This window comes from Camponotus vicinus, unplaced genomic scaffold (assembly GCF_025532165.1).
Source record: "Camponotus vicinus isolate PSW18456_S1 unplaced genomic scaffold, iyCamVici1.0 SCAF_2, whole genome shotgun sequence".
Taxonomy (NCBI): Eukaryota; Metazoa; Arthropoda; class Insecta; order Hymenoptera; family Formicidae; genus Camponotus; species Camponotus vicinus.
Window position 1 is genome coordinate 12,970,805 of NW_028141956.1, and position 15,763 is coordinate 12,986,567.

Here is a 15,763-nt window from a genome sequence, read left to right on the forward strand (position 1 = left end):
AGAGAAGGCCGAAAAAGAGGCGAATGCTCTTGAAGAACAGGTTCAAGCATTAAAAAACTAGATTCATATATATATATATATAATTTTATTAAAATATATTGAAATGTTTTTTTTTTTTTTTTTAATTTATGTTAAAAGTTTACAACAAATAAATTTATTTTAAAATTATATTTATGCAAATATAATTTAATTTTACCTGAAATTTTAAACAAAAATACCTGGAAAATCATGGAATTCTCAGAGAATTTACTTTCAAGATTTGAGTATACACCCTGGTCCATTCTTTTTTATCTCGTGTCACATGTATGCTCTGTGAGAAATATATATGTATATAGTAGAATTTCTATAAATTAATTATACATATATTGATTATACGAAAATTATAGGAAAATTGTAGAGATTCTCGCACTCGAGATGTAGATTTCTCGTATTATGAATTTTCTTCTCAAAAGTATCAAGTATTTTGAAGGAGCGTGGATTCCAAATTCAATAAATTTTTCCTCGTAAATAAACCGTGTCGTTACATTTTCGATTCGTTTTATTCACGAACGCGAAATTTAATTTGGTGCTTGATTTCTCCCCGTTCTTGTTAAATCAAAAATTTTTATATCGAAATTAAGGAAGAAGGAATCGAGAAGACGTAGAGAATCAAATATTTCACGTCAAGATTCGCGACAAGAAAGACCGGAGACACACTTGTTTCCGCAGGAATTAATTCTTTCCAATTTATTTACCAACTTCCTTTACGATGTATTAATCAGTTTAGTCGTCGGTGTCTTTGTCTTAACGACTCTGAACGTCGCCGAGAAATGCACGTCAATTTTAATTACGTAGGAAACGCTAAGGAATATGAATTACATGTCGCCAAAGATAACCGCCGTCAAAGTTATCGTGGCTTATCTCTAAAATATCTCGATTTCCAAGGAATTTTCTACGTTTTAAGGTAGGCGAATTTGCAACTGGATGCAGCACGATCGACGGAAAAATTCAACGACTGAGTTTTCCCCGATGTTTCGGTCCCGCGTCTTGTATCGCGTACATATTTATACCCCTCTTCCTCCTCCCCGCCTCCTCCCCCTCCCCCTGCCCGTCGTCGCTCGAACGCGCCGTTCGATCGCGAGCGATTTACAAAATTTATGGAGGCTATTCTACCTCGTCTTGATCTTGATTTTAGTACCACCGGTTCAACACGCGGTCGACCGAGTTGTGTCGGGGACCATGACGTAAGTCTCGCTTCCTGTTTGCCCGGGTCGACTTGACACCGGCACGACCACTGCCCGTTTTTTGCGACGTTTCTCGACGTATTCGCAATAATCTGCGCCGCGAATGCCTCGGCACCTTCGAAAGAGCTCAATCTTTGCGAATAATTCCTCGGCGAATAATTCCTTTTTTTAACCGAGGATACTGGAAAAGTCTTCTTCTCACATCGGCTTGATGCAACAAACTGTGAACGTGCAAACATTTTTTCTTTCTTTTACGTTGACAATTTGCCGGAAGGCGATGAAACGCAAGAAGAAGAAGGTATTGAAAAATTAACGACAGTTAAAAATCTGACGAGCTCTATCAAATCTTGAAATCCGGGGATCTGGATACAGCTTCAATTCGAGAGATTTGAAACCTTCTTTAATCGCGATACTTTGAAAATAAATATTAGAAAATTCCGAATCATCAGACCCAAGTACATCTGCGCGATCGAGCAATTATTACTTCGGAATCCGTCACGGTAGGGGATACAAATGGACCTCGACGGATACGCCGGAGTTTTCTCCGGCGAAAATGGGAACTCTTAATGATGCCGGCTACTCGCCGTGGGTCGGCTAGAGAACATTTGGAAAGCACGCACTCGTTCTTCGACCGAGTCGCTCTCTTGGCCCGGGCCGACCGTCAATCATTCAAGGGACACACATACACATACATACTAGTCGTTTTCCGTCACTCCTTTGATCCTACCCTGTAATATTGTTCCTCTCCTGCTTTGACTTTCCCGAGATGTCAGTTGAAGCCGCTTCTTCTCGTGCGGATAAAGGTGTGTATCCTCTCGATACGCCTTCTCGATTTCGCCTTCCCTCGTCGTCCTTGTCGCTTTCGCTAGCGACGATTAGCCGTTCGCTTTGCCGGCAACGGCTTTGCGGCAGCTGCTTTTGTTCCTCCTCGTAAAACCGAAAATATCGTCCGATTATTATGTTTCCTGGTAACGACATTGGCCCGCGCCTCTTGCGAGCATCGACTTTTTCGCCTTCTTCGAAAGTTCCGGCTCGTATATGCTCCTCAAACTCGCGCCCGAGTAGAGATATGGAAAAGGAGAGAGCGAGAGGGAAAACGCAGAGATTGCTACATAGAACTCGAAAGTTCCCGGACAGTTTTCTCGGCTAACAAACTTTTTCCCTCTGACCTTCGCAAACTCGAGAATCTTTCTTGTAATTATAATAATTAAGGTTTCGAGAAGAGAAGAGGCGCGCGAAAAGGCGGCGAAACGAAGACGAGACACACGGAAGAGAGTAATTTTATTAATTTATAAAAATTATATTCAAAATGACATAAGAGTCATTAACGTTATTATTGTAGTTTTTTTAGTTGGAAATAAATAATAATTAATAAGAAGAAAGTTGTTTCTTCCTGTTTCTTTCCAACTATTTATGCAATTTTGGATTTAATTTTTATTTATTTATTTGAGCCAAATTCCTATTAATTATTAATTTATACATTATATATAACGATCGATGGTGCGATTCATCCTCTTCCGGAAAGAAGAAAGATGTGAAACGTTTCAATTATATAATTGTACATAATATATTGTTGAATTTTCGATTATTTCGGTCATGGAATCGACTTTTATCGGGAAGTTAATTTTGATTAACAAGATTTGGAGCTTTTCCCCGTCTCTTTCTCCTCTCTTCTTCCTTTACAATAGAGAAAGAAACCGAGAGGGAAATTTGCAACTCTCACGATTAGTAAATTTATACCGTCCACGCTACAACTAGGCTTAGGACGTTACTTTGCGGAGAAAGCAATGTTGAAATTGCGTTACTGCGATAATTATCGATGGTCCTTTTGAAACGCTCTCTGCACGGATATTCAGGTGCAACAACTGCCATGAGAATCGTAGCAAGACGATGAATGCCCGTATTGACAGTAACGCCGGTTCACGCACAGGCAAGCCTGTGACAATAACTTGGCCAGAGTTTCCAGAGATATTTCCAGCTCGTAGAAGTGGCAGTAATTGCCATTGCCACGTAGCCTCTACGCATTGTGTTCCATGGATGTCTTTCTTTGAAAATAAAAAGAATGTAAAGGAATTTGACAACAATCCAGTTTCGGAAAATGCCTTCGCTTTCTAAAAATGGCGATAAAACGATTAAGATGGTCGAGCGAAAATTAATGCTCGAATCTTTGTTGTTGCGAAATATTCTTCAATTCTCGACATCAAACAAGGATAATCGATTCGCTATCGATTCGTGGGGTTTTTTTTCTTAATTTATATCCTTTTTACACCTTACATCTTTGGGAGGGACTTCAATACATGCCCGTCCGCGTACAATGGCAAATAGGACAATAACCCTGCTGCGCAATCTTATTTCACACATCAACGGAACAAAACCGCACATCCGCCGGGATTAATTTCCGATTACGCCCCTGGCTGACCTGTACTTGCTTTATCCGAAACGACAAGTGCGTGCAGTTGGCTAGGTGATTGCGCTAAAAATTTGTTCTATTGACAAAGGGGAGGCGGAGGAGAGGCGGCAGTAATCGACCTGTATGTGACGCAGCGAGAGGATACGAAAGAAAGGACGAATGTGAAAGAGAGAGAGGGAGAGAGAGAGAGAACGAGAAATAACGGCGAGGAAGGGACAGGATGGAGATAGCGCAGGCATGCAACAAAAGTAGATATCGCAGCATGATATCGCTCGAGCGTATTGCTGTGTGCGAGCGAGAGAGAGGAACGGATAAGAAGGAGACGGAGAGAGCGAGAGAAAGAGAGAGGGAGAGAGGGAGCGAGCGCGGACTGGCTCTCTCGTCGGTGGCAGAACCGGCAAAGAAGGGGGCCTCTAACCACTAGAGAGAGCGACGTATACAGCGGTGCTTAAGAGGGTTTTTGCAGTTGGAACTTTGCGATTTTTTTCATCATTTCGAAAGAGACTCGAGAGACATTTCCGAGATGCAAAAATGCGGCAAAATTTTACGACGCTCAGACTTTTGAAGATTTAAAAGATACGATGGATGAGATGGATCGAGATGTGAGAGAAATATTAATAAATATTTTTATTATATTTTTGTTACATTGCATCTTATATTTAATCGACGATTCTCGTATTAATAAATTGTCGACGCGAGTTTAAATTGACATTTTTTATCACATGGTGCCGATGATGAGAGAGGAGAGATTGTCGCGAGACGTCTCGCGTTAATCATCCCATGTAACATTCGCGCGGGATCTTGCGAAACGTTTTCAAAACTTGCTATATACAGATCGTTTTACAACTGTTGCGGAATACGTTTCGGGACAAACGCCAAATTTTCAGGAAGAAAATACCGCTTCATCCGTCCGCTCTTATCCAACTTGCGTCTCAATCATTCTGACGCAATAATTCCGACCGTGCGCCGCAATTTCTCGGTTTTCCGAGAGCGAGAGGAGTCTTCTTGGAGTCTTCGAAAACTGCAGCGGGAAATCTCGGTGCAATTAATATCCGCTGACCCGACAAGCCAAGGTCATCGGGATATCGGGAAGAGAATTCCCTCGAATGGATCCTTCGAAGCGACGCTCCACTTGTCATTCGAGGAAGTCTGGCACGCGTGCTATTTTTTGTTAATTATGCTTATGCCTTTTTCATCGGCCGGACGGCCGGGAGAGCCGTCTACCTTGCTCCAAGTCGAGCAATTAAGCGGAATGGCGCAACTGCGTGGAGTAACCTAGTTGTGCGTCTTATCTCGCATCGGCGGCGTAGCGTGCGAAACGCGTGTATCTCGTTGGCGCCATCTTTTTTCCCCCTGCGACCGACCCGTTCCCGTGATCGTGGATCGTTTTAACCCTGTTTCGCCCGTTCGTTTGCCGCTGTTACGTCTCTCGACGCGATATTCCGCGACCTCTAAAATCGCTGTTCGGTCGAGCACGCTGTATATATGTGTGTATTTATCTATGACGCTATTTTACGTAAATCATTAATACGATGCGTATCAATTTTATCGATAAAAATGTCTGAAAATAAAATTTTCTGACGATTGTTTGGAAGTCCCTCAGACGTTTGAGACGAGTAAAAAAGTGGATTTTCATATTTTAGCGACGCGTCAATTTTCCATGTAGGTAAAATGATGGGGAAAAAGCGGTTGAAAATCTTGCTCGTTACTCGCATCGTATTTTTCGATGTACATAATTTATAATTCTCAACGGGAGTCGCCTTTAAACGAGGTCGAATTACGTTTCCTCGGCGTGTCCAGCGCGCGATCGCACCAGCGTACGAGCGCTACGTCGATCTGATAACGTCTAATCACCCCGTTGCGAACGTGGCAGACCGGGGCGGTAATGCCCGCGATCACGGATGCGCTTTTCCCGGCCGACGCTAAAGGCGCTTTTCCGTTTTTCGCGTCGCCGCCGGCAAAGACGATACATCTCGTTGCGTCGCCGAGCTTCTTCGCGCATCGAGAAAAAAAGACATGTCAAATTTCGGGGGAAAAAAAAAAAATGAAAAATTGCGCAAAGTCCTGTCGTCTATCGTCGAGATGGAGATTTTCGCGGAGAAACTCGCGGCTGCAAGTGTAAAGTATGGCGCACGGTGCGTGAGAGATCGCGTGATTACGAGAGAATAATGAGACTCCTCGAGTCGGAGACGGAGTGCCAAATCGCTTCCGTGCGAGGCGTTTGCCTCGGCGAGCGCATGTGAAGCGAGCCGAAACATATGGGGAATCATATGGAGATGCGTCCAAGAGGCCACGCTGGAGACCCGCGCGACAGTATCCGCTCCCCCTCTCCCCTCGCGCGCACACATGCATGCGCGCGCGCGCGCGCACAAACGCGCACGGAGATAGGGAGACGCTCGACCGGAGGACTCGACTCCGCTCCGTCTCTCTCGCTATCCGTCATGGCTAAAAACGTTCGCCGCCCGTCCCCTTATTCACGCGTGTAACCCAATTTTCACACGCTGTTAAATTCCGTCAAGAAAATGAGCGAGAAGCGCTCTATTACAGGTCGCTCGCACGAATGGCCGAAATGCCATAACTCCGGGAATTCCGTCTCCCCGTCGGGCGAACGCGCCAGGTAAACACGCGCGGGTACGTATGCACGTACGTATCGACCTTCCTCTCTCCCTAAGACGCGGGCTGCAGTAATTTCCGTCGCGCAAACGTATACATTTCGTCGAATGAACACCAAGTGTCTGATAACGACGCGTAACGTAGCTCGCTTCTTTTTTTTTTTCCGCCACTGGGTTCGATAACGCGGCGAGAGCACGGTGGAAAATCGTAAACGAGCGAAAACGAAACGCGCCCCGTACTCTACTCGGCAACGACAAATAATAAATCGGCACTTGTGTCCGCGCGAGACGAGAAGCATGCATAGGAAAAGGAGAGGGAAAGAAAAAAGAGAGAGAGAGAGAGGAGAAGCGCGCGGGGAACGATAGAGGGAAGGAGAGAGAGCGAGAGAGGAAAAGAAGCGTAGCTTCACTTGGAGTAGAGGAAGAAGAAGAAGAAGAAGAAGAAGCGGACGCGAAGAGTCTCGTTCGGTGGCGGCGGGGAGGAGGCTGAAAAATTCAGAAAGACACCGAGCGAGAAAAGGAGACGGCGAAGGTGCAGGAGGGAGCGGGTTGGCGAAGCGGCGGGGGGGGTCGGGAGGCGGGCGGGCGGGTGGACGGCGGGGGAGGAGGGCAGAAAGCTCTCAAACTCGTTGTTAAAGCCGATAGAGCGCTACTACGAGCTCGTCGGCCTTGCTCGCCAACCGAGCCGCGCGTATATCCCCTTTATACCGGGTGTTGGAAGGAGAGAGAAGGAGAGAGAGGAAGAGAGAGAAAGAGAGAGAGACCTCTCTTTCTCCTTCTCTCTCTTTCGCTCTCGCTCTCTTTCTCTCCTTCTTTCTCTCTCGTCCACTTCCTATATATCTGAACGCGCGGGCGCGCAGATACGAGAGTTCCACCCATCTCTCTAGCAGGCATATATACGGGGTGATCCGTGAAATCGTGACCGACCGATCGATCGGTTTTTTGACGGTCTCTCTCTCTCTCTCTTTCCTTCGTCACGCTCGACGTCCGATTACGGCTTCGGAACGAAAGCCCGCGATCTTTAAGATCGATCGTTTGAGTTTTGATAATAAATTCTGCGAGCGATTTAAAATTTATGTTTCCTCGATCGAAAAATATATCCGTGTCTCTGGGGTTTTAAAAAAAACGAGGCGCGAATGAAATAGCGAAACTTTATTGCCCGAGTGAGTCCTGTCATTTTTCAATTTCTCTTTAAATTTCCAGTCGGACATTTAACAATAAAAATTTACAAAATATTTCTTTTAAAGAAAAATATAAACATTCGACGATTCCGAGCGCTATTTTTTCCAGAGAAACATTCTAGTTTCATTATTACAACAGCTTCGTTATTCGAATTAAGATTGAGATTTTCAAGACACTCTGTATCTATCTGAAAGGCCCCCTCTTTCTTTCTCTCTCTCTCGCTCTCTTCCATCGTTAGAATCTCGAAGGCGTCGGTTCCTCGGCCGCGCGTTAAAAACGCAAAGTCGAAGCGATATACGTTTATTTGTCATACGTATATCGTAACCGCGTTCTGAGTTAGGTCTGGCGCTCGGCTCAGGTTGGGTTAGGTCTAGTTTACTCCAATTTACGAACGGTGGGCAGTCGGACGGAGGGAGGGGAGTGGGGAGAAGAGAGCGGCCCGAGGGACTTTAATTTCCTCGGCGTGTGTACGGGGCCCGATGGTTTAAAAGCGCTCCTAAGAACCCGCGGGGCTTTATGGGGGTATGCCAGAATTAACCATTAACGTGTGATTGTACTGGCGGAACCCCGCCGAAACTTGACACCGCGATCTCTCTCTCTCTCTCTTGCTCTCTCGCTCTTGCTCTTGCGCCTGCTTGGTGCCAAGGCTACGTCGTACCGAAACGTGAAACATAGACCGACTTGTTCGATTGGTCTTAACCAAGCGCGGCTAGAACGGAGTTAGGCCAACGCTATCGCGACGAAACCAAGTTGGTCCAAGTTGGGGGCCACTTTACGCAACGAGTAGCCGAGTAAATCTGGACAATGAGGAAAATATGACCTGCCGATAACGACAGATACAAAGAAATGCAAATGTGACGAATTTAAAAAAAATACGCGCGTACGTGAGCGCGATATGGGTGCGTCGCGTAGTCTGAAAAAAGGTATAAAAGATTGCGTTTCTCAACTTGCGGTATACTTTCAAAATGGCGCACGCGCGCGCCATTCGTTCGCGCAGCCTCTCTCCTCATTTTTTCCTAAGCACCGCATTCTTGATTCTTGCCACTTTTCAGTGCATTCTCGTCTTCGGGGAAAGACGGTCGACCCCGCGGAACCAGAGAAAAAAGGCCGCGCCATTTGGCAAGAATCGACAAAAATTTCATCGCTTCCCGTCCTCGATTTTCTCCCGAAAGTACAAGTTTGGAAAAGTTCCTCGACAGGATAAAATATTATCGACGAAAAGAGAGAGAGAGAGAAATATTGCAACTTTGCGATTGCACCCTGATTTCGCTTTTCTCAACATCGTTTCCCGACGCGTCCGCAGAACTCTAACGCAGACATTATCCTCATTACCGTACACGCTAACTGATGGCTTCCCCGTCGTTATAGCCATTTTATGATCAACACACGCAAGGCTAGCTATGTATACGAAGTCCCTTGCCGTCGTTGGAACGTTGAAGAAGCGAGCGAACCAAGTGCAATCGTACTCCAAACAGATCACAATAGATTGCGACCAACAATCTCTATCGGTACATCGATTTATCCGATTTATTCATGATACTTTGATATTTAATTTTTTGCCTCCTCCTTAATTTTCGACTCGAGCGGCCAAGCTAACAAAGCGACAGTCGATCGATTAATGGTCAACGTCGCAAGATCCGGAGTAATTTCGCGCGATTACGCATCTAACGCGAACAGGAATCTTCCACGGGTTCGAGGGAAACGAAGAAGGAAGAGAACGCGGGGTGTGGAGTCATTTAATTCGGGTACACCCCGTGAACGCGGCACCGCGGGCGATGGTGGGGCGCCTAGTTGCCTAGCGACCTGCCCCGGGAAGCCCCGTAGTCCTCCTCGGGCGCACTTTGTTTGCCATAGTCGCCGAAAACACAAAGCTTTTCGTGACTTTTCGCATAGGCCGACTATCGCGTGGATGGATAACGCGGTGTAAAAATAGTAGGTGCAGGACGATGCGCGCACTTTTGGGTCTGGCGAGGTCCAGGTTCGAGCTAGCTTTCAAAAACAAAGAGAGAGAAAAAATATATATATGTAGACGATATTAGCGGAAACTAGAGGGGTGATGTCACTCTCGTTTTGTAAAAATAAACTAAGCGCATTCCCACCGGAATTGCGGATCTCTCTGCTCGTTCACTTTGATAGGGAGCAATTACAGCGAGTTTCAGTACCCGAGCAGATTTCCGATTGATCCAAGAGCTGCCATTTAGTTTGGACGAGTTTGCATCGCCGGATATCTTTAAAAACGAGCGAGAGAGACTCCGGATAATCGCTGGCAACGGATGAACAAACTCCCTCTCTGTTCTCCGCTTCCCTCCTCTCTCTTCTTCCCCTGCGTTCGGGTGAAAGTTACGCTCGGGAAAATCGCACGGATGGATCCTTGATCCTTGATCCTCGACGGCTCGTGAGAGTATAAATGGAAAAGCGTGCGAAATTCCGGAACGACGTCCACTTTCTCGTCCCTTTAAAGCCGGCCTCGAATGCAAATAGCTAGGACGAGCGAACTATCCTTCGCCGCGCAGTTTTTCCGACCTCTCCTGGCATGGCTCGCGTATACGATTAACCCTTAGACGCGCAATTTCGTCCAATACCGACACTTGGATATTGTCGCGTCATACGTGTATAAATAACATTTGCGTTGTCTCCGAGTTGCGACACTCGCAAACGATCGACGACTTTACTTTCCGCTCGAATTCCTGTATATTCGTCGAGATAAGATAAAATCTTTAATGTCTCTTAATGAAGAGAAATTTCTCGATATCCGAATATGATAATTCCCAAGAAAATGTATGATTATGGGTCTGTTCTTTTTAGCTGTATTGCTGCACTAGTGCAATAAGTTGGAAAGAGACAAACATACTTTCTTTCACTCTAACTAATTGCACTAGTGCAGCAGTGCAGCTAAAAAGAACAGGCCCAATGAGTGCCTCAGTAATAGTTAAGTTAAAATATCGAGGTACGATCTAACGCCAACGCTTCATCTAAAGGTATTAGATTGTTGCTCAAATGGCACGTCATGACTAATAACAAGCGTGAAACTAAAGACAGAGTCACGCGTGAAACTTTGGACGTTTACAGAAATGGACACCATAAGCGCTTCCTGAGGACACGACTATATCTCTTTTGTCTTCCGCGTCGATGAAGACACCTCTCTTTACGCGATGACAAACGTAAACGCGGCGAGTAAAGAGTAACACTCGAACGCACAAAATCACATCGATCACGCAGCATCACGGGGCGTCTCTTAACGCTGACCCTGATTCTAGGAAAGGGATGAGAAAAGGAACCTGGTCGGGTCCTGGAATGCTGCGCCTAGCTTAAAATCCTCGTCCTATACCTGTCCTTCTCCCACGTCGCTCGTTCGCCGTTGATCTCTCGATCCTCTTCTCTTCGACTTTGGTCTTCTCGCGTGGAAAGAGTTCCTCCCTCTATCTCTTTCTGCCCATCTTCTAAGCGAGAGTTTCTTTCTTCTCTTTTCGTCTTTCGTCTCCCCCTCCGGCTCTGCTGCCTCTCTCGCCACGTTGCCTCTTCTTCGTCCTTCGGTCCCCCTCCATCGTCCACTATCGCGGTCCCTTTCCTTAGCTTCCTGTCTTCCTTTTCCGTCTTCTTTGAAACTCGCTGCTTCTCTCTCTTTCCTCCCTTTTTCTTTTTTCTAGCTCGAGGTTCTCATTTTGTTTACGACTAGGAGAGTTTTCGATCGTGCTCATCATTACGTTTCATTAGATTCGCCATTTAATTTGTGACTTGATCAGTCTTTTGTTGAAACGAAAAAAATTGATTTTTTGAAGAAAATAATTCGAGTCCTTGAATCTGTGACTACAATGAGCTACGCCACAAGCTTCGTTATCTTATGACAGAAAGATAGGAGGCAGGAAAAATTCCTGCGTGTTCGAGAGATTCGGTTCGCTCGGCCAGCCAGGTGTCCGGACGGTGAGCGAGCACTATCAGCGAACGCAGGAGCCCGCGGGTCGAGAGAGAGAGAGAGAGAGAGAGAGAGAGAAAGAGAGAGAGAAAGAAAGACGGACGAAGGAGCCAAAGCATGGGTGTAGGTGAGACGCGGCATCGAACAAGGACGAAGAACCTGTCCTCTCGAACCGAGCCTCCTCTACTCTCGGGCCTTCTCTGAAGAGGCTTAAAGAGGCCTTCAGGATTCGGCCTCTCGGATCTTGGTTTATAGCCGCACGAACGAACGTGGCCGCGTCTCGAGAAACGCGTTTCTAATCATCCCGGAATAATTTCCAGACGAAGAGTTAAACGAGAGAGGTTCGCGGCGCGAACGACGCGAAAATACTCGATTTGCATCTCTTTCAACGTCACGACGATCGATATTCTCGAATCGAGTCGAGGAAACGAATGTCGGATCGCGAATCCTATAAATCTCGATTTCGCTCGTCGGTTTCTTGAAGAGAGCGAAAAATTCTCTCGATCGCGCGAAAGAGATTGCGGATTCCGCGAAGCGGAAAAACGCCGTCTTTTGCGCGGCGCGTTGTTAAAGATCGGAAATTTCGGTCCTCGGAATAGCGCGGGGCTGTATGTGGAAATGACAGCCGGCTCGGCTCGGTCGCCCCTGTCATGTCGCGCGGGGCGGGGGGAGGGAGGGGGTGGCGCGGGGGCGAGGGGAAGGGGGAAGGGAGGGTGGCGCGCGCGGGAATCCTGGCTACCCTCTTCCCCGTCGCCTGGGCTGCATATATCGACCCACCGACGGCGGAGCGGAGCGTGCACGACCCCTGACTCGCGCACACATGAGCGAGAGAGAGAGAGAGAGAGAGAGAGGAGGGGGAGAGAGGGGAGACTCCTTAACCCTCATCCGCGTGGTTCGCGGGGTTGAGTTTTGACGGACTATCGGAAATCAGGCGTTGGCGATCGCTTTTCGATCATTCTTGCGCGGTAGATAACGAGCGATTGTTGGAATAGTTGATGACTAACAATCGGAAAAAGAAGTGGAGATCTTGAGAGGGGGAGAGAGAGAGAGAGAGAGAGAGCGACGCGTGCGTGTCTCTAGATCCCGCGGGAGAATTTCGGAGAAATAGGCAGGAAGCGAAATAATCCATCTCGGAAAGATGGAGAAGAAAGCGATCGCGTTCTTCGATTCTCTAACAATATCCATCATGTATAATAAAGAGGAATAAGAAACAAAAAGAAGGAAAGATTGTAAAGTCTGTTTGCCTTGTTTCGCCGCTTCGAGATATCGGACACTTTGGTATAATCACTCTTGCGATTGTGTGATTCCTTGGAATTATCGAAACGGCGAATATTTACATCCGCGCGTCGTCAAATATTCATAACGAAATTAGGTTTCCTCGCGTACGCCGGCGATCGGGCGATAGCGCACCAGCCGCGCGCGTCGAACGAAAAAAAAAAAAAAGGCGGAAGTTGAAGAGCGAGATTCCCGCTGATCGCGACGTAATCAGAGTCGTGCCAAGGAGGAGAGAGACTCGCGATAGTCCCGACCCGGTAATTCGTCCCGTCGATGGGATGGGGAACCGGGGGGGTGGCGGGGAGGGAGAGGGGAGGGGGAGGGGGCGAACAAGAAAAGTCGGAGGTGTCAGATTTTTACGAGCACCTGTTCACCATTTTCCCTCCGCGTGGAGAGGGCCCCGCGCGTCGTCAGGTAGACGCGCAGGGCTCGTAGGGCCCCGCGTTAGGTACCCTATCGACCTGGAAACCTGTTCTTCCTTCTCTCTTGCATTCCCCTCTCCGCCCGCCTCTCCCCCTTTTCCCTCCTCCCCCCCCCCCCGTCGTTCGCTCCGCTGCTGGCGGCGGGAGCGATGGAAATGAAAAATTAGGCCGTTGTCGAGACCTCGCCTCCTTCGGAACGCGTACTCCTCTCCCCGCGTCTCTGCCTCCCCTCGCGCGTCGTCGACTTTTTCGTCATCACCATTTATTTATCGCACGCCGACACGTACGTACGGGGTGTTTGTAAAACACGCGACCAGATTTCTACGGCGCGCGATCGAGCGGTAGGCGAGATAAGTTCCTACGGGCTTACGTCAGATGGTGCTTTATCGGCACGAGTTACGAGTAGCTTTTATTTTCGATCGCTTATCAATTTTTGAATATCCCATCCCGTTTCCGTCGAGGAAAAATCGACTCTGAACAGAAAAGTCCGGAACCGTAGTTGGTTATTTAAAAAAAAATCTCTCCAGGAAGAACGTCACCGCCACTTTTATATCCCGCGTCGTCGACATATTTTTTCCGTACTGACGATTTATTCGCGCACGCATCTGGATAAAGCGAAAGATAAATCGATGATTTTCAATCACGTGCATGACGTATAAAAAAGATCGTCCGAATCTAAATCTCTGCATTCGCCACCGAAATATTCTATTGTACGCATTCAGAGAGAGAGAGAGAAAGAGAGAGAGAGAGAGCTGGTCGATCATAATAATTCGCGCGGCTATCGGCGAGTGCCACGCCACGTGTATTCCTCCACGGCACGATGTATACCTGCGGATTGACAGGTTATTGGCGGTTAATCGTTATTGCACGCGGCGAGATCGAGGGCGAGTGCGTGCGATTCTCCGCGTAAGCGGTTTATGCGTAAGCGCGTGCGTGCACGCATGACCGAGCGCACGCGAGGGCGCGTCAAGGATCGCGATTAACTTTGTACTCGTGTAACTCGACTGTATAATTCTCTCCCGCCGTCGCTACGTTTCTTATGAAAATGGCGCGTGATATTCATTACGTTCCCGCTAATGCGGCCGGTTACGTCATTACATTGTGTCGTAGGCGTTGCCGGAAATTAATCTTTGGCGGCGCCAAACTTTTACTCCGCGATGTAATAAATACAATTGCGTATTGCATCTCGCGTTTCGGTGTATCGGTGTACTTTTGTCCCAAAAGCTGTCCATCGTAGATGAAAATTTATTAATTAGAATCGACGCGCTTCGACGAGAGATGTTTCATGTAAACGACATGATTCAATCGTGTTTTGCAATTCAATCTAACGATAAATCTCGTACCATTGTAGATTTCTTTCTCGTGGAGAAGGTAAGAGCTGATTTTAATCAACCGTTTGCATTCCTGACACATTCCTAAGAGCACGAAATTTATGTCTGTTTCTGCATCGATTAATCTGATTTTCTCAAGACTAAGTCTGGTGTATAACTAATTTTAAAAGCTGAAAGAAGGTTAAAAATTTCGGTGTTAAATCGAACCAAAGAAGGATCGATCTCTTTTAAAGACTGCTCAATTTACACTTTTTACTCTGAGAAAATAAAACTATTCCTTTATTAAAAACAAAGCCAAATACCAAGCCCGTGATCCCGAGGCCGGATGTATCGATCTACGATGATTGTCACGCGTACACCCTTGGACGCGTCACCCTGTATATCTCTAAGAGACTACATTATGCTTGCCGACCTGTTGCTACCCTTTCCTACCTCGCACCCTTCCACTGTTCCTTCCGACCTAATCCACCCGCCGCTTCGAAACGGAATTCCCTTCCTCCTTTCCCTCGTCCTTCTCCTCGTATGCGCCTTCTCGTGCTCCTCCTTTAGCTCATTGATACCGTTCTATATTCTTCGTTTCGGCCTCTTTTGCGTTTTGCTACCTTCCCCTCACCCTCGTTTCTCTTTCTTCAATCTCCATTTTCCATCCGCTGTCTCTTTCTCACGCTTCTCTCCTTTTTTTCCTTCTTTTTTTGATTCTCGATCCTTTTTCGAGTTGACTTTTCCCTCCACGCGAGGCCACTCTCTCGACTCGAAATACCGCGATATCGCAGTATCGATACTTTGATATAGTATGGCATCGATATTTTTAACTCGATAATTTAAAAGTATAAGTAATTTCTCGCCTCGTATCTCAGCCGATACGTTATTTTCTACCGCAGACTCTAGGAGAATTTATAGGCATCGACTACGGTCTGCTACGCATGCATCTACGGGGTGTCCGGGAACGGCTAATCATAGCACTAATGACTCTTTGTTCAATTTGTAACCGATACCTTCTCCCATTACTCGAAACGTCGAAGCAATATCTCCACCAAAGTTTCTTGCGAATCGATCTTATTTTTCAAACGAGATTTTGCTTCGAAACTCGAGCTCCTCGTCGGAATATTTCAAAGTTGACGAGATGTGAAAATGTCATGCGACGCGAATAACAACGGAAAATCTTTCGAGGACTCGAGGAGAGAAGCAGCTCGATTAAAATTTAGGGGATCGTCCCGATTGCGCACATTCCCGATTGGACGCACCACTCGTATCGACCGGTGCCTAGGGTAACCAGCACGATTGACCAATCAAGAGTCTTTATTTTCAACTGGCCGATAAGTATCGTCGTCCGATTGGGACTCGCTCGAAATTAAGATCGCCATGTCCCTGTCGCTCATCCGTTCTCTCCAACTT

General features: G+C 46.9%; 1 protein-coding gene across 1 annotated transcript in view; it reads left to right on the forward strand.

Moving 5' to 3' along the window:
• The window catches only part of Wge (BAH domain and coiled-coil containing protein winged eye), a 59,355-nt gene that overhangs the window by 10,052 nt on the left and 33,540 nt on the right, over positions 1-15,763 (forward strand). The window lies entirely within an intron of this gene.